Source organism: Triturus cristatus, chromosome 6, assembly GCF_964204655.1.
Source record: "Triturus cristatus chromosome 6, aTriCri1.1, whole genome shotgun sequence".
NCBI lineage: Eukaryota > Metazoa > Chordata > Amphibia > Caudata > Salamandridae > Triturus > Triturus cristatus.
In genome coordinates, this window is record NC_140589.1 from 1000298286 (window position 1) to 1000322871 (window position 24586).

Here is a 24586-nt window from a genome sequence, read left to right on the forward strand (position 1 = left end):
TTGAGAGCAATTGTTAATAATGACACTACCTATCCCGTGGCTTGTCATTTTAAAGATAAACACAACAATGACCTCAAATGTCTCAGTTACTTTGTAATTGATGCCATCCCCAAATTACGCAGGGGAGGCAATAGGGAGAGGCTACTTAGGCAATTAGAAACTCGCCTAATATTAGAACTTGACACTAAAGCCCCTTTTGGTTTAAATACCGCTGAGGACATGTACACTTATCTATGAAATTCCCTGTCTATTAAATTACAGCCTCTTAGATATTCCGCTCCTCATTTCTGATACAATGTTGGTGCTTGCCCACTTTGTGTATTTGTGTATTCACATAGTTAAGAGTAGGATCCACATTATCTATGTTGATCTACATTTGGATATTGTATACATCATGTTTGAGAACTCCCCCCTCTGTTTTTTGCAATTTCCATTTAATTTAATTTTTTCGTGGTCATTGCACATTCTTTTTTGCACTTTACTATACGCACTAATATGTATTTTTTAATACTAGTAGCGTATCACATCTACCATATTATTATGAGAACCATAATATGGTCTTTGCAATTTTGCACATTTGAGGGTGTTGTCAATCATCCTACACACTATTATATTTTTTTAGGGGATATTTTAGCCATGGAGTAGAGTTCTTTCTGCGGCACTTCTCTTTCTTTTTATATATCCAGACGGTTTTTGTTGGACATCTTGGTCTAGGTTGTGACCATATATATAAGATTTAATTACACCAAAGTTACCTATCGCATTCATGCTGATATTTTAGGAACACTAGAATGTGCATTTTATTGTATTCATACTGTGATATATTTATTTATTTATTCATTCATCTATATGTAAAAATATATTTAAATGTATATTTATTTATTTATTCATGAAGATGTATTTGAAATAATTCTGCCTTCATTCAGGTGTTTTTAAAGATATAATTATATATATGCCCAACAGTTAGTTTTGAGTCCCCCTTGGGAGCCATTATGCAGTCTGTTTTCTATATGTATTACTTAGAATGCCGCAGTCTGTTCTCCATGTTCTTTGATCACGTGACCCTGGGTGGTGAAAAAACATTTTAAAATGAATTCTCTCGTTATGGCGAGTGTATGTGAGCAAGGCCGACGTTTCGGCCGAAACGCGTCATGACAAGCAGCAGAGAGAACTAAGATAAAAAACTTTACTTTGCCACCAAGAGGGGTTTGCGTCGTTCCTGATGGAGTGATTGTTTGCAACATATATATATATATATATATATGCCTTAGAGTCTTCCGTATATGAAGTGCCTCCACCTGAGCGAGAGTTGCTTCGTTGCTATGGACCGCACGGAAGCCGGTCTCTATCAAATACAGAAAATCTTCTCCCCTGTATACGGAAGAAAACGAAGCCGTGTGCGGTTGGATAAATGCTTTTATTCCTCAGTCAGCCGTTCGTCAAACGCATTTCGAGTGCGCAGCACCCTTGTTCACTGACGCTCAGTAAAGTTTTCACAACCATTTTAACTATGTGCTTTCCACGTGACTATACAACTACATAGTGAGTGTATAAGAAGACAGACTCGTAGTTTTTACATATATTCCTACGCTGTTGGCATAATCATCACAATGCGATTTCATAATATTAAACTTAAATAGTAAATCAACAGTGATTATGTTGGAAAACGATTGCTCCGTCATCCATTGCATTTTAAAAAAATAAAAATAATAATAATAAATTAAACGGTGTCAATAATGCCCAAGTGGGCTTTTTTTGTAGTTTTTCCATATATTCCTACATTGCTGGTATACTCATCACAATGCGATTTCATTGGTATTAAACTCAAATAGTACAACAACAGTGATTATGTTGGACAACAATTACTCCATCATCCATTACATTTATCAAATAAACGGTGTCAATAATGCCCGAGTGGGCTTTCATAATTCGACCATATCACTGTTAAATAATGTTTTCTAGTGACCTGTTCAAAGACTTTAGCCCAAGTGGGCTATTTTGCCAATGCAATGCCTTGATACGTCTTGCATCACTTTACACATGGAAAGCTCTTCATGACAAAAGATTTGGTTAGGAACGTTAGTTCAAATCTAATTATCAAAGGTGAGTGTACATGTCCTCTTCAACATTCAAACCTTCTGGCTGCTTGGAATTCAGTTTGATTATATAACGTGACTCCAATCTCCTTAATTGTTTTGCCCTGTTGCCCCCCCCTAGGATTTTTCTCAACAGCATCTATCACAAAGTATGTGAGACCATCAGGTCGCTTGTTGTGGAATTTCTCAAAGTGTCGTGCGACAGGATATGATCTGTCGTCACTCAGTTTTACATGAGAATTTTCCTCTTATTGTTTGCATTTGTTTATTTAAGCCAACACAGAAAAGTATTTACCAGGCTTAAATAAACAAATGCAAACAATAAGAGGAAAATTCTCATGTAAAACTGAGTATGCTGTCTACGTGCTTCAATGCCCTTGTGGCTTGAGGTACGTTGGCAGCACTATTTTAGAAGTACACAAGAGAGTGTTACAACACTTAAGAGCAATAAAAAATGACGACAGATCATATCCAGTAACTATAACGGGGGAATTTCATTGTTTTTTTATCAGTAAAATCTCCAGCTAACTATAACATGTGTGAAACCTATGGTTTTTTCAGTGAATATATATATATATATAGACATAGATAGATAGATAGATAGATAGATGAGATTAATATATATATATATATATATATATATATATATATATATATATATATATATTACCTACTGGCGGTCGCCAGTAGGTAGTTATAGTTAGGACCCTGTTTCTATAGGAAATCCGCAACATTCTATTTTGAATAACTTTGGCGCCGGTTGACGAATCCTCGTGAATTTCTCAATATAGGTGGGGCGCTACGCTCCGCTCCTACCCTGAAAGTCTCGGGGGGATTCGTCAAGCGGGGGCTGAGATAAAAGGGGGGTCCCAAAACGCGTTTTTCCCATGCATTTTTCCATAGGACCTTTAGACAGGGCTACAGCCCGAACGGCTGAACAGAATTACTAGAAATTTGGCAGAGAGGTAGTCCTCAGGTCAAGGAAGTGCCTTTTGTAGGTTTGGTGTAAATCTGTTCAGTAGATTCTGAGAAAATAGCCTTTAAATCAATATATATATCTGAGCCAGCTTACGGTACGCTTACCGTAAGCTTACAGTACGCGTACGGTGGCGTGCGCGAGCGCGATTCTGATTGGCTCTTAGATCTTAGTAAACATTCGAATCGGCCGAAACCAGGAAGCGGCGGCCGCCATTTTCTCTCTCGCACTGAGAGTTAGGTTGTAAAATAAAGCCAAAAAACATGTAAAGGGGCTGTTTAGACAGCTCCCACACACATAGCCATGTTGAGGGAGTCCCCAAAGACCCCCAAGGCCAAAAATGCAATTTTTATTTTTTCGCTAATTTCACCGATTACGCTTACCGTACGCGTACGGTAAAAAATTATAAAAAAAAAAAAACTATCCACACTCTCCCCACCCCGTGTGCAATTGGTGGCCGCAGGCCACCAATTGTGCATGGCTTACCAGAGGTGTGATAAACTAGAATATTTTAAACAAAAATAATAAAAGAAAAAATTATCCACACATCCACCCCGTGTGCAAATGGTGCCCAAAGGGCACCATTTGTGCATGGCTTATAAAAATTACGAAAAATTAAAATATTAGCTTTCAAAACGAAGTGCATCATATGTCCTCCATGTGCGCACGGTGCGCGAAGCGCATCGTGCGTACATGGCCCATCTAGCGTAACGTGGGCACGCGGTGCGCGTAGCGCACCGCGTGCCCACCGTGCGTGCACGGCACTAACTGCGTTAAGTGGGCGCGCACGCCACGAATGGCGTAAAGTAACTTAGCATTTAAAAAAACGTACAAATTCACTGAAAAAACCATAGGTTTCACACACGTTATAGTTAGGAATTAGCATTTAAAAAACCTTGCAAATTCACTGTAAAAACCATAGGTTTCACACATGTTATAGTTAGCGGAAATTTTACTGATAAAAAACCAGTGAAATTCCCCCGTTATAGTTAGTGCAGGCAACTATAACTCACGCGACCGCAATCTTCTGCTGATGACATATGTGTCTTTATGAAAAAAAAATATTTGTAATATATGTATAGCTAAAAATGTATGGAAGAAGACATGGGCAAATAAGTGTCTAAATACAGTATTAGCATCAGCAGAGGATTGCGGTCGCGTGAGTTATAGTTGCCTGCACTAACTATAACGGGGGAATTTCACTGGTTTTTTATCAGTAAAATTTCCGCTAACTATAACATGTGTGAAACCTATGGTTTTTTCAGTGATATATATATATATAGACATAGTTAGATAGATAGATGAGATTACTAAAATCAAATGGTCTTTGGTAAGACGAGACCCAACAATGGAACAACTTGCACTGCTCATGCTTTGTATATTTTAACGTGTGTGCATTGTTCAAGGCCCAAAAATGTTTTGCTTCAATCTCCAGCATATGTGGACAGAGAGGAACAAAGTACCCTATCATTCTACCCTATAGCTCTGCCTATGGCCCTAAGGGCATCGTAGAACACATGAGGTGAGATCATATATGGAAAGTTCTCCAATTCTGGTGCATCAAGGTGTAAATGTTGTGATGTCACTCATAGTTTTTCATAAAATATACCAGGCGAGCATCTACTTAATTTTCTAACTACAAGCATAGTCAAGTGTCCGACCATGTCTCAATATACATCAGATAAGAAAATTAAACACCAGCATTTACGGAGAACTGAAGGACCAAAGCAACCTTTGTGTAATTTACACTTAACTGTACAAAAGCAAACTACATTAAGTCACTGATGAGCTCCCTCACTTCAAAAAGGGTAAGGTAAAGGACTGGAAGTAACTTGTGGTATCATAGAACTCTGAGAAACAGAACTGGCTTGTGTCAGGGAAAGGAGGCGGGGGCAGGAGCGGGGTTGGAGGAAGGGATGACGAAGAAAAATAAAACACTAAAAAAGAGCTTACCTGCTGCCCTCCAGCGTTGCGCTTTTCTGCAACTCTTCTCATAGGCACAGGCTCCCAGAATGCCCCGTCGCCCATCCTCAAGCTGCTCTCATGCATGAGAGCACCTTCAGGATTGGCCTGGCACTTTGAATTTGTGCTCCCAGACAGACTGGGTGTCTGTGCCTACTCTCTCCAATCCGGTAAAGCAGGTCAGGTTGGAGAGAGCTTCAGTGTGCATGATGGTTTGGCCGGCCTGAGACGGCTGTCCAAACCACCACGCGCACAGATAGCAATGCCCATCCAGTACTATTAGGCCCCTGACCCCACCCCCAACACTCGGCACAGAGTCACAAGAAGGAAAATAAAATGATGATGAAATGGGTTTTAAACCCTTTTTATGATAGTTTTATTTTATTCATGTCTTTAAGGGTGCTGACGTGGGGAGTGACACTCCTCTGCTATAGCGGAGGAGCCGCCGCTGTTGAGACAGCAAATATAAAAAGAGATGTGTATGGGAATGTTATCGTACATAATGCCAAAGCACTGATACAATTGCGCACACATGTTTTTTGTTATCTTAAGCTTTTATAACATGCACAGAGATCGATGGGCTCTCTGTTGTAATAGCACTGAAACCAATAAAAATGGCCACAGAAATTAAGAAGTCATTCTGCATTGATAAACACTGTGCAGCAAAGCTGTGTCTGACACTATCTTAGTACCCTCTTTTTGAATTTCCTCTCCCAGTTTTCCTATCAACATGTACAACTGTCTTTGGGGGACTGCCCATTGTAGGAGAGTAGGGTCTGCTATCCTATGGTCACCCCATATTTTTGCTTTTGCTTCACTGGTTTTATGACTTAGTGTGGCTGTGGGCCTGCTAAACAGACCCACAGGCCTGCTGCTCTCTCCCTAAATTAATGCCAATGCACGCTAGGTGCATTACCAATTGGAACTGGTTCACCTTATTGGACCCTGTAACAGTGTACCCCAGGTACCCAGGGCATAGGTGTATCCAAGGCCTACCAGGGGCTGCAGCATGTATTATGCCACCCCTAGCCTGGCCTCACTATTTGACACAACTGGCTGATCACTCAGCCGGGGTAAGTTGGTGTAACCACCTCTTACTTAGATATAGTATATCTATATCTAACATATATGGACAAATGGTAACCTATCAGTCACTCCTATGGCAGGCCTTAACAATCCTGGAGGCAGAGTGCTTGGTTTCAAGTGAGATGATGGTCTGGCATGACCTAAGCCTGTCTGCAGCTTTCGGAACAACGTCCTTTAGCTGTTTCATGATATTGTCATACCATATACTCTTAAGTGCATTATGTACCTCGCGGTCAAATGCTAACTCTAGTTTGGCTTTATCAAAACATGTTGAGTAAGGTGTCATACGATTTGGAATACTACCCCCTCACCAATTCTGGCGACGGGGGTAGCATTCCATCCTTCTAGAGGGACACAACATGTACCTAACCTGAAACCCGGGTGAAGTTAGACAGAGCCTCAGCATCAAAAAATGGATGCTGCCACCACAGACACAAGTCTGCCCTCCTGCTGCTGGGAGTCCTTCCAGCTTGGGAGGTGTGGACAAAGGGTTTCCTGTCAGGGGAGGTGCTTGCACCACCCCAGACAGGATTTTGTGTAGTGGGTTAGGGAGGGCTGAATAGATTGAGACATGCCTGGGGCACACAAGGTGTCCCTGTGCATATGCAAGTTCAAACCGGAGCTGGGGCTCTCCAGCCCCAGTCCTGGCACGAAACTGGACAAAGGAAAGGGGGTGTAACCGCCCGCCTTCCTGGTCCCACCCAGAGGAGGGACCTAGCAGGTAATCCGGCCCCTAGATTTGGAATAAGAGTAGGAGCTGTGTCCCAAGACTTCAGATCATCCTGAAACTCGACTTTAATAAGAAGAACTACTGGACTTCGACGTTCTGCTGCACAGAAGACTGAAGAGAATCTCCCTTGTGGCCAAGGAGTGACCACCCTGTGAATACAGGCACCATCCAGCAACTCAATGACTGCTTTGCCGCCGCCTCCTGCCGGAGACCGAGCCCAGAGCCCGACAAGACCCAGACTCCCAGACATCTCTGAGCCAGATCCACAGTCCCTGCAAAGAAGAGACCCATGGAGGCACCGAGAGACGTGGGACCAGCCATCTTGGAACGTCCATGACAAGCTGACTGCGCAGCACCTGAGGCATCCTCAATGCTGTGCTTTGGGCCCTGAGAAGCCCCAACACCGAGCAGCATTGGCACCAAAGACCAGCCCTCCAGCATCCACGAGATCTGCGTGGGGCCCTTTTGCTTTTTGCCACTCGACGCGTCATCCTGGTTACTGGCCCGTTGGCTAGTGGCCATCTTGACGACGAAAACTATGACTAACACTGCTGGTCTGGTTGCTCCAGACTGGCCCTTGCTCCTGTGAAAAGGAGCAGCCCCTCTGACCTTGCTGGCAAGAGCACCAAGCTTTCCTCGATTCCTGCGTGGCTTGCATTAGCCAAGACCTGTTTGCTCCGATCAAGAAGCGGACACCGCCATCAGCTAGAGCCTTCATGGGACAGCTCGTGAGTGACTCCTGGACATCGTCAACCTCTTCACTTTCACGTGGCTGCAGAGACAAGCTGCATTTCTTCACCTGTTGGCACCCGACATCGCCTGGTTCCTTCCTGGTGCCACACCGGTCACTGGCTAGTGACTGTGAACATTTTCCCCTCTGCTTGCAGGTCGCCTACTCTTCAGATCCATCCTTGGATCCACCAGAACTCTTCCTGCCTGGCCGCTTGCAGCATCTTCATCCTCAGGCTCCATAGACCTGCACGACGAAACCCGACGCACTTTGACCCCTATGCACCCGCTTCCTGTGGGTGAGGTAACGCTGGCACTCCGGTGCTCCTGGGTAGAGAAACATCTCTAGTGTCTAGGTTTCAAGTTGTTAGGTTCTGGTCCATCCGGAAGACTCCTTTTCCTTTAACTTTGTGACTTTTACGCACCCTTTGAAATCAATAGGTGCATGCGTGTAACTTTTAACACTGCACATGCATCCTGTGGGCCTCCTGGTCACTACCTACAGTTAGCTCCTTGTCGTCCCAGCGATTCCCAAGGCCCTAGGCCTTCGTTCCTTTCTATTTGTGGGTCTTATACCACTATTTTAGTATATTGTTTAGCTGGCCACCTGGCCCATCCATAATTGTGCAACTTTTGTATATTTAAACACTGCCTTGTTTTAAACGAATGTGCTTCTGTGCTCATAAAGAGTATAGGGGATACTTTTAGTAAATAAATACATATATATTTTGAATTTATATCTGTGTGGTGTCCTTTCATTTGGTATTTAAGGAGGTTACATATGGTAAAACAGCTGGCTTCACATGCCCTCAAGAGTTTAGCCTGCCGACTGCACTGTCCACGCTACCACTAGGATGGCTGGTCTATCAAGGTTGACTTCAACCACCACCATAAGGGTTGTTTGGCATGGTACAAGGTGATCACTAGAATTAGTGAGCAGCATATACCAGGCCAACTTCTCACATTGGTGAGCAGCGGTTGGGATTTGAGCTTGCTGTGTTTTACCAATTGTGATCTTTGAAAATATCATTTGAAAGATCATACAGGTACCTTTAGGTACATATAAAAACAAGACTAGTATACATAAGTTCTACTGAACTTAGTTGTTGTAGAGCAAAGGGAGTAGCACACCCTGACTACAACTAACTAGAAAAGGTCCAGTAGGAAAACACCAGTGTAGGTAGATTGCAACACATCCACCTCACTAAGAGAATGGCTGGAGCAGCAGGAGCCACTGGGCTTCCAGCTGTTGAGAGTGACCCTCAAAAGGCACCATCCAAATATTCTATGTTAAACTATCAGGAGTTAAGACAGCTGTGTAACACCAGAGGTCTTAAGCAGGGTCAAAACCCTACTATAGCCCAACTCCTAGAGCTATTAGATTACTCTGATACTCTAAGTGCCCCTAACTCAGTCCCTACAGGGTCTGGAGATGGAGGTCACCCATCTGAAGATGATAATACTAATGCCCCTATCACTCCAGAGGGAGATGATGTAGATGAGGAGGAGGCAGATTCAGATGATGATAGAAATAGCCAGGTGCCAGTCAGGAGACTTAGCCAGGCTAACTTAAGCTTACATGGGACTGGAAATGGGATACCTCCCTACAGACCCCCAAGCAGGCTTAACCAGAGACAGAGGGATAGAAGATCCAGTTCGAGTGGATCTGACCATTCCACTGGCTCTAAAGGCCCCAATGCCCCTGCTCAGTGGAGGATGACTTCCCCCTCAGAGAAGAGAGCATGAAGCCAAGATGAGAGAGGCTGAACTTAGGATTCAAAGGCAAGAACTAGAAGTTGCCTTAGCTAAGGAGAAACTTGCTAGAGCAAGACAGTCTAGAGAGAGTGGATTAGATTACACTGGTGGCAGCAATATCCCTAAGGATAAAGACAGGTCCTATGACAATAAGTAAGATTGTGCCCCCCTACAAAACTGGGGATGACATCCACAAGTGGATAACTGCCCTTGAGAGGGCCTGCAGAGTACAGCAGGTCCCTCAGGAGCAGTGGGCAGCAATCTTGTGGCTCTCCTTTGAAGGTAGAGGCAGAGACAAGCTCCTCACAGTTAGTGATGAGGATGCTAGAAACTACCTGGTCCTGAAGAGTGTTCTGATTGATGGGTTAGGCTTAACCACTGAACAGTACAGGTTAATGTTCAGAGACACACAGAAGACACAGACTCAGGACTGGTCTGAATTTGTTGAGTGTGCCACTAAGGCTCTGGAGGGCGGGCTGCTGGGAAGTAAGGTTGCAGATTACACAGGGTTGTATAATCAAATTATGAGAGAGCAAATCTTAAATAATTGTCAGAACCAGCAGTTGCATCAACACCTGATTGACTCAGATCTGACCTCTCCCCAAGAATTGGGAAAGAAGGCAGACAAATGGGTTAGAACCAGGGTTAAGCAAAATAACCAGAACCAGGGTGGTGACCAGAAGAAGGCAGACCAAAAGGGTGGGGAACAGAAACCCAAAGACCAGAAGTCTTCACCAGGCCCCCAACAGAATAATGAGGGTGGGTCCCAAACTTCCAAGAAGAAGAAGAAAGAAGGTCAGAAAAAGCCATGGTGTAATGTCTGTAAGAACACCTCTCACTGGACCAGTGATTGTAAGAAAACTGGAGCCCCATCACTGCAGCCCCTAAGGCACCTGCACCCCCTAGTACAGTTGGCAGTGTTGGTCCTCAGGCTAAGGGAGTAGTGGGGTTAACCTTGGGTATTGAAGGAGATTCTGGCCTAGTCAGAACTCCTACACAGGCTGTTCTGATTTGTGAGGTGGACATGGATTTGTCCACTACTGTGAGTCCTAGTTGTTAGAAATGGGATTTCTGGTTGGCTAGGGCTTGCGGTCCTCAACTCACTAGGTGATCTTCCTCAAATGGACTAACAGGACAGCCTAGGTCCCCAACCTGGTGTTCCCTTAAGAAACCATCCAAGTCCTGAGGCAGGGCTTCGTGCGTCTGGGGACCCTCCGTGACCCACTTACTCCCGCTTCACTGAGCCAAGCCGTAAGCCCCTACACCCTCCTCGCTATCCTGGGACCTAGCTGGGCTACACTGAGCCTCTTCCACCACGCTGAGCTGGAAGATACCTGAACCACTACTTTTGGAGTCACTCCCTAATGACTCTAGAGAACCTCTAGCACTTTCCCAGCGCTCTGCTTCATCTCCAAGCTCAAATGGCGCAGACAATCCACACCCCAACAGGTGTTGGCGCAACCCCGGCACACAACAACTGAGCAGGTGTTTTTTGAGAACCAGATCACACAGTTTATCATAATCAGATTCTGCGGGAACTCTTATCCAATCAAACAGTGCATCCTCACATTCATCCACAAACTCCTCCCAAGACTGGTGAGACAGTTTCCTACTGCCCCTGAATTTTAACCTTAACTCCTCCTCCTGGGGAACAGGTACCAGACTGGGGGAACTGGGACTGTGATTTCCTACACTGGAATCTATCTGGCTGCTACCACTGGACTCAACCCTCCCTGGGGAGTCCAGAAAACCACAACTGCGCTCAGGGGATAACCTACCCTCCAGAGCTAGTTTCTCTCTGGCAAAGGCCCTCTCAGCCTCCGCCATCTGTCTTTTGACCTCCAGCTGCGCCATAGCCTGGGCATGCTGCAACCTGAGCTTTTCTAACGTCAGCTGGTGCTCCCTTTCTTTCCTCCTATCTTCCCACTCCTCTGGGGACAGGGAAAGGGATGAGGCGCTGCCTCCTACGCTGGACCCAGCAAGGGACTCCCTATCTATGGGGTCTCCACTATCTACTGGCGTCCCTGTCAGGTCACTTTCTTCCTCCTCTTCTGAATCTTCAGGGCTCCCCACAGACCCACCACCATCCTGGTGTGAGGCCCGGGCCCTTATCCTACTGCGCTCAAGACCCCATTGACCCTTTTGCCATAGGATCAGGCTGCTTCTAAGTTCGGACGGAGTGTCTGACTCATCCACCCCTATGTCTCTCTCTTCACAGAACCTTACCAACTCCAACATACTGTACCCAAACAGATCACAGAAATCAAAAGCTGGCTCCATTCTGGCGGACGTTCTTGAGAAAAGATTACACTGGGAACCTAGGGGTCTGCGTTTAACACAGGAGTACACTATTCACAAAGGATTCAGCAAGCTCTCTATCCCAGAGAACTCACACTCACTTGCCTAGTGCCACACACCATTCATCCCCACACAACCCTCCCCTCAGACTGGTAAGGCAGTTTCTACCACCCCTGATTCCTCAACCTGACCACCACGTGACACAGGTACCAACTCTGGGCGCAGGGCGGGTGACAAATGTACTGGACACTATTACGCTGCCACCACTGGATCCCACCCTCTGGTGAATCCAGAAAACACAATGCACTTGGGGGGATGATCTACCCTCCAGAGCTAGGGACACCTAACTCACAGTGCACAAGAAACACATTTCCAAAGAAATGACATTTAAAAACAAACTTAGAACAATAATCCCTATACCATGTGATTTATCTAAATGCAGAGTTTTGTAGTGCGGCCAGTTGCTGCTGCGGTACAGCACAAACGCAAGTCCAAATCCCACCGCTGATCACCAATGTTAGAAATGGGATTTCTGGTTGGCTAGGGCTTGCGCCAAAGCCAGGCAGAAACCACCACTCTAGTCAGGGCAAGGAAGTTACACGCCAAAGATAACCCCTGCTCACCCCCTTGGTAGCTTGGCACGAGCAGTCAGGCTTATCCCGGAGGCGATGTGTAAAGCGTTTGCGCGCGCACCCAGCAACAACACCCAAGGCCCACCACAAAGGAAACTCCACACAAGGTATTATATAAAAATAACCTCTGTATTATACCACAATACATTAGATAAAAACACACACTCTACAATGTGCCAACAGGCACGGGCAGAATTTACAAGGGATTATATGTACAGGGGACAGGGCCACATGGACCACTGTCCGGAATTAGCACTCTTAGAACTTAGCATAGAAAATTACTGTAGCACAAAATAACACCTAGCACACAACCAGTAACTACTGGTATCAGGTAAGTACCACCTACGCAACCCTAACCACCTTAGGAAAATATTGCGCAGGGAATCAGGACCTCACTAGCACCACCTGTACTAGGGAGAAAACAACCACCTAAGTATCACAATACCTATAGGGGTCTAAGCACATAAACACATGATGCATAACATTCAGAGGTGTAAAACAAGGCACATGACGCATAAAAACACATTCAGCGGTGCAGGTTAGGAAGAATAGCGCCAAACTCACATTAGCCACCACTGTGGCAGTCCCTAGGCCAACTGGCCTTGAAGGGGCAAGGGCGCCCTGTGTCCAGCAGAGTTAGGCTGCGCAAACCAGGGCGCACAACCTAAACGTAGCAGCTGCCCACTAAGTGCTGGGCAGCTGTAGGACAATGATGGGGCCAACGCTGGAGCCTGGCAAGCTCTGTCCACGGACTGTCCCCTGAGCCCCTCTGGGCTCTGAACGATAAAGAAATTCCCCCGTTAGAGCCTCACAGGCTCAATAAACAAACGTGCCCCTAAAACGTGGTGGGAACCTCGTAGGCTCTACGCAACCAATGCACCATTGTTGGAGTCCCTCTGGACTCGGGAATACTGCCCCCAACCGTTGGGAGTCCCACGCGGGGGACTCGTGAGCCTCGCAGGCTCTGGCAACAATGTGCCCACGTGTTGGAGCCTCACAGGCTCTATCAAAATGCCCCCAGTCGTTGGAGCCTTCACGGCTCTGAAACAAAATGCCCCCGGTTGTTGGAGCCTTCACGGCTCTTAAGCAACATGCCCCCGAGTATGTGGGAGCCCCACTGGGCTCACGAACAGTGATGCCCCCGGTGGAGCGCACTCGCTCCGCACACAATTCGAGGATGCCCCCACTCACCGGGACTCCCTCGGCGCAGACGACACGCGGGGCTCTCGTCTCCACCCGGTCCCTCCTCTGGGACCGGGACGTCACTCACGAGGCAGATGCAGCGGGGCTCTCACCGGCCACGGGAGCCCTGCTTCTCCCTCGCTACCGTCCGCTTCCTTTCTTGTCCGCTTCCTGTCTTCCGGACGAGGGCCCCGGGGCGCAGGGTAGGCTCCTGCCTGCTCCGGGGCTCAGACCAGCCGCGATTCTCTGGAAGGAGGCGGGGTAGGCTCCCGCCCTCCTAGTTCCGACTCCGGTTGTCCCGGAGTCCCGCCCCCGGCTTGCCTGACTTCCTGCAAGCCCGGCCGCGGCGGTGATCTCGAAACTCGGCAACCAGAGGGGTAGGCTCCCTCGGTAGATGAGATATACGGCGGGGTGGGCACCCGCCGTAAGGATAATCAAATAAGCGGGGTGGGCACCCGCAAGCACACCACAATGCGGGGTGGGCACCCGCTGATTAAATAATTAAATGAGCGGGGTGGCTCCCGCTCGGTCGGTAGAGACGGGGCAAATGCCGGGTGGGCACCGGCTGGCAGTAATAAAGCGCTCCTGAGCGCTAAGGGCAAAGAAAAGCGCTTCCAGGTGCTTTGGGCACACAAATAAAATGCTCCCAGCGCTTCAGGGACAAAAGAACCACAAAGTCCAGCAAAGTTCTTCCCTGCATGCAGCAGGGCAGGGGTGGGGGGAAGGCTGGACCCAGAGCCAGCTCACTGGGCCTCCAGGCAGGGAGGTAGTCCAAGTGGCGGTCCTCTGGTCCAGCAGCAGCAGCAGCCCCCCTCAGGTAAGATCCTGGAAGAGAACAGTTTCTGTGGGGACACAGCCCCATTTTTATACAGTACAAACCCTTTGTTCTGGGTGCAGGGTGAGGGGGAAAACCAGTTGCAGCTGGTTGGGGAGCACCCTTGATGTGCTCAGCCCCTCACTCTATTCACTGGCAGGGCTAGGGTCGTCAGTCGCACCACAGGGGGCGGAGCCAGCATTGTGTTGGGAAAGCCCTGCCCTATTCAGGTCCAAGGTGCACTCCTCCCCAGCCATCAGCATGCTAATCTCACACTCACCACTGGGGCAGACCCAACCAGACTCCTGGAGCCAGGCTCACCAGCCAGCTCCAGCCAATCACACGCCAGAAACACTGCACACAGAAGTGCCCACTTCTAGAAGTGGCACTTCCACACTAGATACATGCACGCCGCACACATCATCGCGCAGCATTCAATCACACGAGTCCGCACATACCAAACTCGGGCCTACACACCCCGCGCATCAGGAACTACCAGGGATACATACATTCCCCATGCATTCCTATGGGAGGGCAGGCCTATCTCACCACATGCACTCAGAGTGCGCACGCACTTTACCCTGGGACACAGGGAAAGTGCGCAGAAACCAAAAATCACCACACCAAGTCACCAATAAAAAGCAAAAAGTTCAGGGGTGAACCTGCCAGAAGGGCCAAGTCCAACACTAGTAATCTAGGCAAGTACAGACAGACACCTCTAATAAACAATAAAGTGGCTCAAGCATACAGAGACACTTGTGCCAGTGTCATCATGGTGACACCTGGCTTTGTGGACCCTGGACAGATAATAGTAGGTGATAATTACCTAGTGACCAACGCCAGCAATGTCTCTACTACACAGTGATGCAATTGTTAATTTCTCCTGGGGAGGGGTAACTGGCCTCAAAAAGGTTGTGGTAAGTGCAGACCTCCCAGTTGAATGTCTGTTGGGCAATGACCTAGAATCCTCTCTATGGTCAGAAGTGGAGTGCAGGACTCATGCAGAGATGTTAGGGATTTCATCACATGTCCTTGCTGTGACCAGGTCACAGCCTAAAAAGTGCCTCACTGAACCTCGGGTCTTGGAGCCTGGAACAATGGACCAAGCACCTACCAAGAAGAAGAACAGAAGGGTCAAGGCTGTGCCTTCCCTCCTGCCTGAAAATGAAGATCAGTCTTCTCAGGAAACCGATTTTGAGAGCCCTGAAGGAACTGTCCCTGAAGAGCTTGAACCTGACCAGGTTGAGTTTCTGGGGGCAGGGGGACCTTCTAGGGCTGACTTAAGGCAGGCTCAGTTAGACTGTTCTTCCCTTGAACCCCTCAGACAGCAGGCTGCTGCTGAGGCTGCTGGGAATGCTCAAGGTACCCATAAAGTATATTGGGATGATGGGCTCCTTTATTCAGAGGCTAGAGACCCAAAACCTGGTGCCACCAGGAGGTTGGTTATACCTCTGCAATTTAGGGGCTTCCTTCTTACCTTGGCCCATGATATTCCTTTAGCAGGAAACTTAGGCCAGAACAAGACTTGGGACAGGCTTGTCCCTCACTTTCACTGGCCTCACATGAATGAAGATACCAAGGAGTTTTGTCGCTCCTGTGTAACCTGCCAAGCCAGTGGCAAATCAGGTGACACAACAAAGGCCCCTCTAATACCACTACCTGTGGTGGGGGTTCACTTTGAAAGAGTGGGGATTGATTTTGTGGGTCCCATGGATCCCCCCACTGCATCTGGGCACAGATTTATACTGGTGGCAGTGGATCATGCCACCAGGTATCCAGAGGCAATTCCCCTTAGGACCACAACAGCTCCTGTTGTGGCCAGGGCCTTACTTGGAGTTTTCTCCAGGGTGGGGTTTCCTAAGGAGGTAGTATCTGACAGAGGTGCCAACTTCATGTCAGGATACTTGACAGCTATGTGGAAGGAATGTGGTGTCAACTACAAGTTCACCACTCCTTACCATCCACAATGCAATGGGCTTGTTGAGCGATTCAACAAGACCCTAAAGGGTATGATCAAAGGATTACCTGAAAAGCTCAGGCGAAGATGAGGCATCCTTCTACCCTGCCTTCTGTTTGCTTACAGAGAGGTCCCACAAAAAGGAGTTGGCTACAACCCCTTTGAATTGTTATCTGGGCACCCTGTAAGAGGACCCCTATGTCTGGTGAGGGAAGGATGTGAGTTACCTCTCAAAAAGCCCAAGCAAGGCATAGTGGTCTATGTACTTGGTCTCCGCTCCCGGATGGCTGAGTACATGGAGAAGGCATCTAAAAACCCGGAGGCAAGCCAAGAATTACAGAAAGCTTGGCATGACCAAAAGGCTGTTTTGACTGAGTACCAGCCAGGACAGAAGGTATGGGTGTTGGAGCCAGTGGCCCCAGCAGCACTCCAAGACAAATGGTCTGGACCCCATACAATTGTTGAAAAGAAGGGGGAGGTTACCTACTTGGTGGACCTAGGAACTCCCAGGAGCCCCCACAGGGTGCTCCATGTCAACAGACTGAAGGCATATGTTGACAGGGCAGACATGGGCTTGCTCATGGCTACAGATGAGGGGCAGGAGGAAGAGAGTGACCCTCTCCCAGACCTGTTGTCTCAGAACCCTGAGGATGGCTCAGTTGATGGTGTGGCCTTAGGGGGCAGCCTCACTGAACATCAGCAAAATGACTGCAGACAAGTTTTACAGTCATATAGACATATGTTCTCCTTGACACCCAGTCAGACTAACTGGTGGACCCATGTGGTGGACACTGGTGACAGTCTTCCTGTGAAAAGCAAGATTTACAGGCAACCTGACCATGTCAGGGACTGTATAAAGACTGAGGTGCAGAAAATGCTGAAGTTAGGTGTCATTGAGCCTTCGGAGGGCTCCTGGGCTAGCCCAGTGGTTCTGGTCCCCAAACCTCACACACAAGAAGGAAAGAGAGAAATGAGGTTCTGTGTGGATTACAGAGGACTCAATGCTGTCACCAGGACAGATGCACACCCAATTCCAAGGGCAGATGAGCTCATAGATAGACTGGCTTCTGCCAAGTTTTTGAGCACATTTGATTTGACAGCTGGCTATTGGCAAATCAGGTTAGCTGAGGAGTCTAAGGCCAAAACAGCATTCTCAACCCCAGGAGGTCATTACCAATTTGTGGTGATGCCCTTTGGTCTGAAGAATGCACCTGCTACTTTTCAAAGGTTGGTGAACCAAGTCCTCACTGGGTTGGATGACTTCTGTGCAGCATATCTAGATGATATTGCTGTCTTTAGCTCCACCTGGGAGGATCACCTGATCCACCTAACAAAATTACTAGAGGCCCTGCAAAAGGCAGGCCTCACTATCAAGGCTACTAAATGCCAGATAGGGCAGAGTAAAGTTGTATACGTGGGCCACCTTGTAGGTGGAGGCCAGGTTCAACCACTTGAGAGTAAGATCTAGACCATCAAGGACTGGTCCCCTCCAACTACCCAGACTCAGGTCAGAGCTTTCTTGGGCCTAACTGGGTACTACAGGAAGTTTGTTAAGAACTTTGGGACCATAGTGACTCCTCTTAATGATCTGACATCCAAGAAGATGCCCAAAAAGGTTCAGTGGTCAGTAAACTGTCAAAAGGCATTTGTTGACCTGAAGAAGGCCATGTGCTCTGCACCTATCCTGAAGAGTCCTGACTACTCCAAAGAGTTTATTGTCCAAACAGATGCTTCTGAGTTGGGGGTGGGAGCTGTGCTTTCACAACTTAATGTAGATGGTCAAGACCAGCCCATTGCTTTTATTAGCAGAAGGCTGACCCCTAGAGAGAAACGTTGGCCAGCTATTGAGAGGGAGGCCTTTGCTGTGGTGTGGGCCTGTAGAAGTTGAGACCATACTTGTTTGGAACTCACTTCAAGATTCAGACCGACCAAAAGCCCCTCTTATGGCTAAATCAGATGAAGGGTGAAAACCCCAAACTACTCAGGTGGTCCATTTCCCTACAGGAGATGGACTTTACAGTGGAGCACCGCCCAGGGACTGACCATGGTAATGCAGAGGGTCTCTCCCGGTACTTCCACTTAGAACATGAAGACACAACTGGTCAAGGTTAGTCTAATGTCCCTGTGTTTGGGGGGGGGGTTGTGTAGGAGAGTAGGGTCTGCTATCCTATGGTCACCCCAAATTTTTGCTTTTGCTTCACTGGTTTTATGACTTAGTGTGGCTGTGGGCCTGCTAAACAGACCCACAGCCCTGCTGCTCGCTCCCTAAATTAATGCCAATGCACGCTAGGTGCATTACCAATTGGAACTGGTTCACCTTATTGGACCCTGTAACAGTGTACCCCAGGTACCCAGGGCATAGGTGTATCCAAGGCCTACCAGGGGCTGCAGCATGTATTATGCCACCCCTAGCCTGGCCTCACTATTTGACACAACTGGCTGATCACTCAGCCGGGGTAAGTTGGTGTAACCACCTCTTACTTAGATATAGTATATATGGACAAATGGTAACCTATCAGTCACTCCTATGGCAGGCCTTTAGCTGTTTCATGATATTGCCATACCATATACTCTTAAGTGCATTATGTACCTCGCAGTCAAATGCTAACTCTGGTTTGGCTTTATCAAAACATGTCGAGTAAGGTGTCATACAATTTGGAATACTACCCCCTCGCCAATTCTGGCGACAGGGGTAGCATTCCACCCTTCTAGAGGGACACGACATGTACCTAACCTGAAACCCGGGTGCAGTTAGACAGAGCCTCAGCATCACAAAATGGATGCTGCCACCACAGACACAAGTCTGCCCTCCTGCTGCTGGGAGTCCTTCCAGCTTGGGAGGTGTGGACAAAGGGTTTCCTGTCAGGGGAGGTGCTTGCACCACCCCAGACAGGACTTTGTGTAGTGGGTTAGGGAGGGCTGAATAGATTGAGACATGCCTGGGGCACACAAGGTGTCCCTGTGCATATGCCAGTTCAAACCGGAGCTGGTGCTCTCCAGCCCCAGTCCTGGCGCGAAACTGGACAAAGGAAAGGGGGTGTAACTGCCCCCCTTCCTGGTCCCACCCAGAGGAGGGACCTAGCAGGTAATCCGGCTCCTAGATTTGGAATAAGAGTAGGAGCTGTGTCCCAAGACTTCAGATCATCCTGAAACTCGACTTTAATAAGAAGAACTACTGGACTTCGACGTTCTGCTGCACAGAAGACTGAAGAGAATCTCCCTTGTGGCCAAGGAGTGACCACCCTGTGAATACAGGCACCATCCAGCAACTCAACGACTGCTTTGCCGCCGCCTCCTGCCGGAGACCGAGCCCAGAGCCTGACAAGACCCAGACTCCCAGACATCTCTGAGCCAGATCCACAGTCCCTGCAAAGAAGAGACCCGTGGAGGAACCGAGAGACGTGGGACCGGCCATCTTGGAACGTCCATGACAAGCTGAGTGCGCAGCACCTGAGGCATCCTCAATGCTGTGCTTTGGGCCCTGAGAAGCCCCAACACCGAGCAGCATTGGCACCAAAGACCAGCCCTCCAGCATCCACGAGATCTGCGTGGGGCCTTTTTGCTTTTTGCCACTCGATGCGTCATCCCGGTTATTGGCCCATTGGCTAGTGGCCATCTTGGCGATGAAAACTACAACTAACAGTGCTGGTCTGGTTGCTCCAGACTGGCCCTTGCTCCTGTGAAAAGGAGCAGCCCCTCTGACCTTGCTGGTCAGAGCACCAAGCTTTCCTCGATTCCTGCGTGGCTTGCATTAGCCAAGACCTGTTTGCTCCGATCAATAAGCCGACACCGCCATCAGCTAGAGCCTTTGTGGGACAGCTCAAGAGTGACTCCTGGACATCGTCGACCTCTTCACTTTCACGTGGCTGCAGAGACAAGCTTCCTTTCTTCACCTGTTGGCACCCGACATCGCCTGGTTCCTTCCTGGTGCCACGCCTGTCACTGGCTAGTGACTGTGAACATTGTCCCCTCTGCTTGCAGGTCGCCTACTCTTCAGATCCATCCTTGGATCCACCAGAACTCTTCCTGCCTGGCCGCCTGCAGCATCTTCATCCTCAGGCTCCATAGACCTGCACGACGAAACCCGACACACTTTGACCCCTATGCACCCGCTTCCTCTCTGGTGCTCCTGGGTAGAGAAACATCTCTAGTGTCTAGGTTTCAAGTTGTTAGGTTCTGGTCCATCAGGAAGACTCCTTTTCCTTTAACTGTGTGACTTTTACGCACCCATTGAAATCAATAGGTGCACGCGTGTAACTTTTAACACTGCACACGCATCCTGTGGGCCTCCTGGTCACTAACTACAGTTAGCTCCTTGTCGTCCCAGCGATTCCCAAGGCCCTAGGCCATCGTTCCTTTCTATTTGTGGTTCTTATACCACTATTTTAGTATATGGTTTAGCTGGCCACCTGGCCCATCCATAATTGTGCAACTTTTGTATATTTAAACACTGCCTTGTTTTAAACGAATGTGCTTCTGTGCTCATAAAGAGTATAGGGGATACTTTTAGTAAATAAATACATATATATTTTGAATATATATCTGTGTGGTGTCCTTTCGTTTGGTATTTAAGGAGGTTACATATGGTAAAACAGCTGGCTTCACATGCCCTCAAGAGTTTAGCCTGCAGACTGCACTGTCCACGCTACCACTAGGATAGCTGGTCTATCAAGGTTGACTTCAACCACCACCATAAGGGTTGTTTGGCATGGTACAAGGTGATCACTAGAATTAGTGAGCAGCATATACCAGGCCAACTTCTCACACCCATTGGCAGCTAAAATCTAACTAATTTAAAGTTCTTTGCATTGCCCATCATACTGTTTAAGGGATCAGCCATGATTGCCTAAAGAAAAAAACTTGCCCTGAATTTCCATCACACTCCGTAAGATCTACTTTTCCTGAGGACAAGCCACATTACTTGAGTGGAAAATGAGATTTAAGGGCATGCATTATCGTGAAGTTCTTACTTACACAATCTAAAATGCATCACCTAGCTCTGCCAACCACGCTCTGTCTAGCATGTCTTCTGCACCCAACTCCAACTCTAGAACCACAAATATGGAATGCATAGCATACAGTGCACAAAATCGTCAAAGCGAAAGGCATAACTAGTTGAAATGAGCAAACAGTGTGTAAACCTTATCTATTGATATTATTTAACGCCATCCTACAAGGTATGGCGCCGCCCCCGACTTGGGCAGGGGCAGAAATTATTCCCGTTTATAAAAAAGGTGCACCGTTAAATCCAGCTAACTACCGTCCAATAAGTCTTATAGACGTAACCCAAAAAATATTTGCCCGTGTCCTCCTTAGTTGCTTGCAATCTTGGATAGAAGAAAATAATGTATTAACACCCTTACAATCTGGCTTTAGGTCCAAAACCTCAACTATTGACCAGATCTTTAGATTGCAACTGATACATTGGAAGATTGTAGTCCTAGAGGGTGGCAGCCTCTACCTCACCTTTGTGGATCTCAAATCCGCATTTGATATGGTTCAGCGTGATCAGCTATGGGGCCTGCTCCAAAATATGGGAGTACCAGCCTACCTATGTCACCAGCCCAAACGCTTGCACCAGGACACATATGCGCGGATAAGATATGGCAAAAAAGGCGTACTGACAGCCCCCTTTCCTGTAGAGAAAGGAGTGAAACAGGGAATGCATCTTAGCACCGACCCTGTTCTCCCTCTTTTTAAATGGTTTAATTGAAACTCTACTTGCAGGAAAAAATATAGATTCTCAGAGGCTAGCGAACCGCAAAATTCCAGTTTCTGTGTTTGCGGATGATACGCTGTTACTCTCTAGGACCCCTATGGGCATGCAGCGGGTATTGGAGGAGTTCTGTGCCTTTTGTAGGAAGAGGGATTTATCTCTAAAATACAAAATATATGGTATTCATTGCCAATACTACCAATTGTCCACACCTCCAAATGGAAGGCAGGGCCTTAGAGAGGGTCTCCATCTTTGAATACTTGGACCTTACACTCAATGACAAGATGGATTGGGGGACTCAAGTAAAGAAAGCTAATTTAAAATTGACACAGTCTACAGGGGGCATTATAAAAGTACACAAAAACTGCACACAGAAAGTGAAGGCCCCCCAGCAGAAATATACAAAATACAGGCAAGGGGGGCGTCACTATATGGTGCAGACCTCTGGGGTCATTGCACATCTAATATATTATCCATGACAGAGAACACCTTTATCAGGCAACTGCTGGGCCTCCCCATGAGCACTCCCTTAACACCACTAAGGATGGACTTGGGGATTGGCCCTATTGCTGACATAATTGCCTCTTCGACCACTTCTATTCTGGCGCCGTCTCTGGAGCACAACTAAGTTAGCCAATTACAGGGAGGAACCGAAGGATGTTATGACTATCCTGGGTGCAGGGAATATACCATGGTTGTCTCATATCAGAAACACATGCAAAGCGTTGGGGAGGGCTAACATGTGGACAACACTCGAAGAGATCTGCCACTCCATTCCAAAAAAGTCCCTATATTTTGCCTACAGGGAACTTAAATTTGCCCAGCTATGCCAGAGCATCAATTCAAGCAGTCTGACCTCCAGGTTCTTGGATGTCAAACAGCAATATGCTCTGGATAGCATTCAACCATTATTGGCAAAGATATTGTTCCTTCAATTCAGATATGGAGTGCTTCCGTTACGAGCATATACAAACACATGGAAGGGAGCAACAAAACTAGACTGTGTGGCATGGCTGAATAAACAGAACTTCATGCTCTTCTTTTCTGTCCTGCCAATAGAAGGCTAAGGTCCAAGTGGGTGCTCCAACTCTGCAGAAATGTGGGGATTAGGCACTATGCCGAGGCTCTTAGGTTGCTTAAATATGAAACACATCCATTATTTGTGTTTGCCACTTCTAGGTTCTTATTTGCGATGTGATGTATACGCAGGGGCATTCTAAAGCAAAAGAACCCAGAAAAAATCTAATTGTGCATACCCATTAACCATGCTGCTAAGCCATGTTTGCACAACTCTTTAGCTAGAAATACCTCTCTGAAATTCTTCCCTACGAGGCTGCTCTATCTCTTCACTCCTTTTTAATATACATATTTTAATTATTTTAATGTCTTTCATAAATTTCTATGGATTACCAGTCAAAGACAGACATCTAGGTTGTCAACAAGAGTGAAACCAGTCGATGCTGGGTTAGTAAACTCTGCAAAAATGTGATTTTGTATTTTTTAGTCTTTTTTAGGTTTTATGGATACCTTTTACATTATCCTGTGTCCTTGTTTTTGTGCTACATGTAATTGTGACATTGTATGTGCTTTTACGGCTGTATAGCCGAAAGAAAGTTTTTTTTTGACTGACTGACTAGTTATGGCCTGGCCCTTTTGACAGATTGTGAGGGTCAAGTAAGATGAGGGAGAGTGAGATGGGGACTACGTGGTGCTTGACAGGAGCAAGGAACACAGGTAGGCAAGGAGCGTGTACAATGAGGCAGAGCCTTGTGAGATCAAAAGGAGGAAAGAAACATTATTGGAAGATTGGCACCATCTTGTCTTCTATGGGTGGTGGTAGACTCAAACTAATTGGCTGGTTGCCCCAGTCCTTTGTATCCCACCAGTTCTGGTGTACCGTTAACAAGAGCCCCTCTCTAATCATGCCTTCTTGCTACAGGGTGCCTGCTTTATCATTCCCTTGGTCGTGCTCTTGCTTTCTTTTCACACTCACTTCACCTAAATTATAGCTATCCATTTATTCTAAAAAATATGTGCTTAATAGTATCAGCCAGGATGGAAGGGGCTAAAACTGTGTGAGCAATCTTAAGGTCAGGATTCTAGCTATTACTGAGAAAAGTCACAATATTCTCCCACCTCTCCCTTATGCACCCATTTTAAACTGAAAATACCCTTGGGCCGTGGTTTGCAATCACTGTACTTCAGTTTCTCTGTGTTTAATTTATCAACGCACCAATAATTGTGATTACCTAAGTTGCGAATCCAAAAGCCTTTCATGCATAAGGAAGGCCAATTTTGCATTGGCTAACAGACGAATTTTGCGATTTGCACTGTTTGCCAATGCAAAATGCTTTCATACATCTGGCCCTTACTGCTGAAAAGAGCAGGATACAGTATGTTTTCCGGTTGTCAATGGGGATAATATGGACCTACTCTAATTCATGGGGATAGATGTGAAAGGAGTTTCCAACAATCAAAACATGTTTCAATTGAGAAAATTATTTAAAAAAAGATGTTCGCCAATTGTATTATTATGTGAAAAGTTAATATGCAGAAAGATACATATGTTAAATTTCCCTATGAGGCAGCACTTATATCTTGAGTACACAGGAACACCTACCAGATGTGTATATATTCTTTCACAATTCAAATT

General features: G+C 47.0%; 1 protein-coding gene across 4 annotated transcripts in view; it reads right to left on the reverse strand.

Moving 5' to 3' along the window:
• The window catches only part of LOC146820913 (uncharacterized), a 358187-nt gene that overhangs the window by 16896 nt on the left and 316705 nt on the right, over nt 1-24586 (reverse strand). The gene's annotated exons all lie outside the window — the stretch shown is intronic.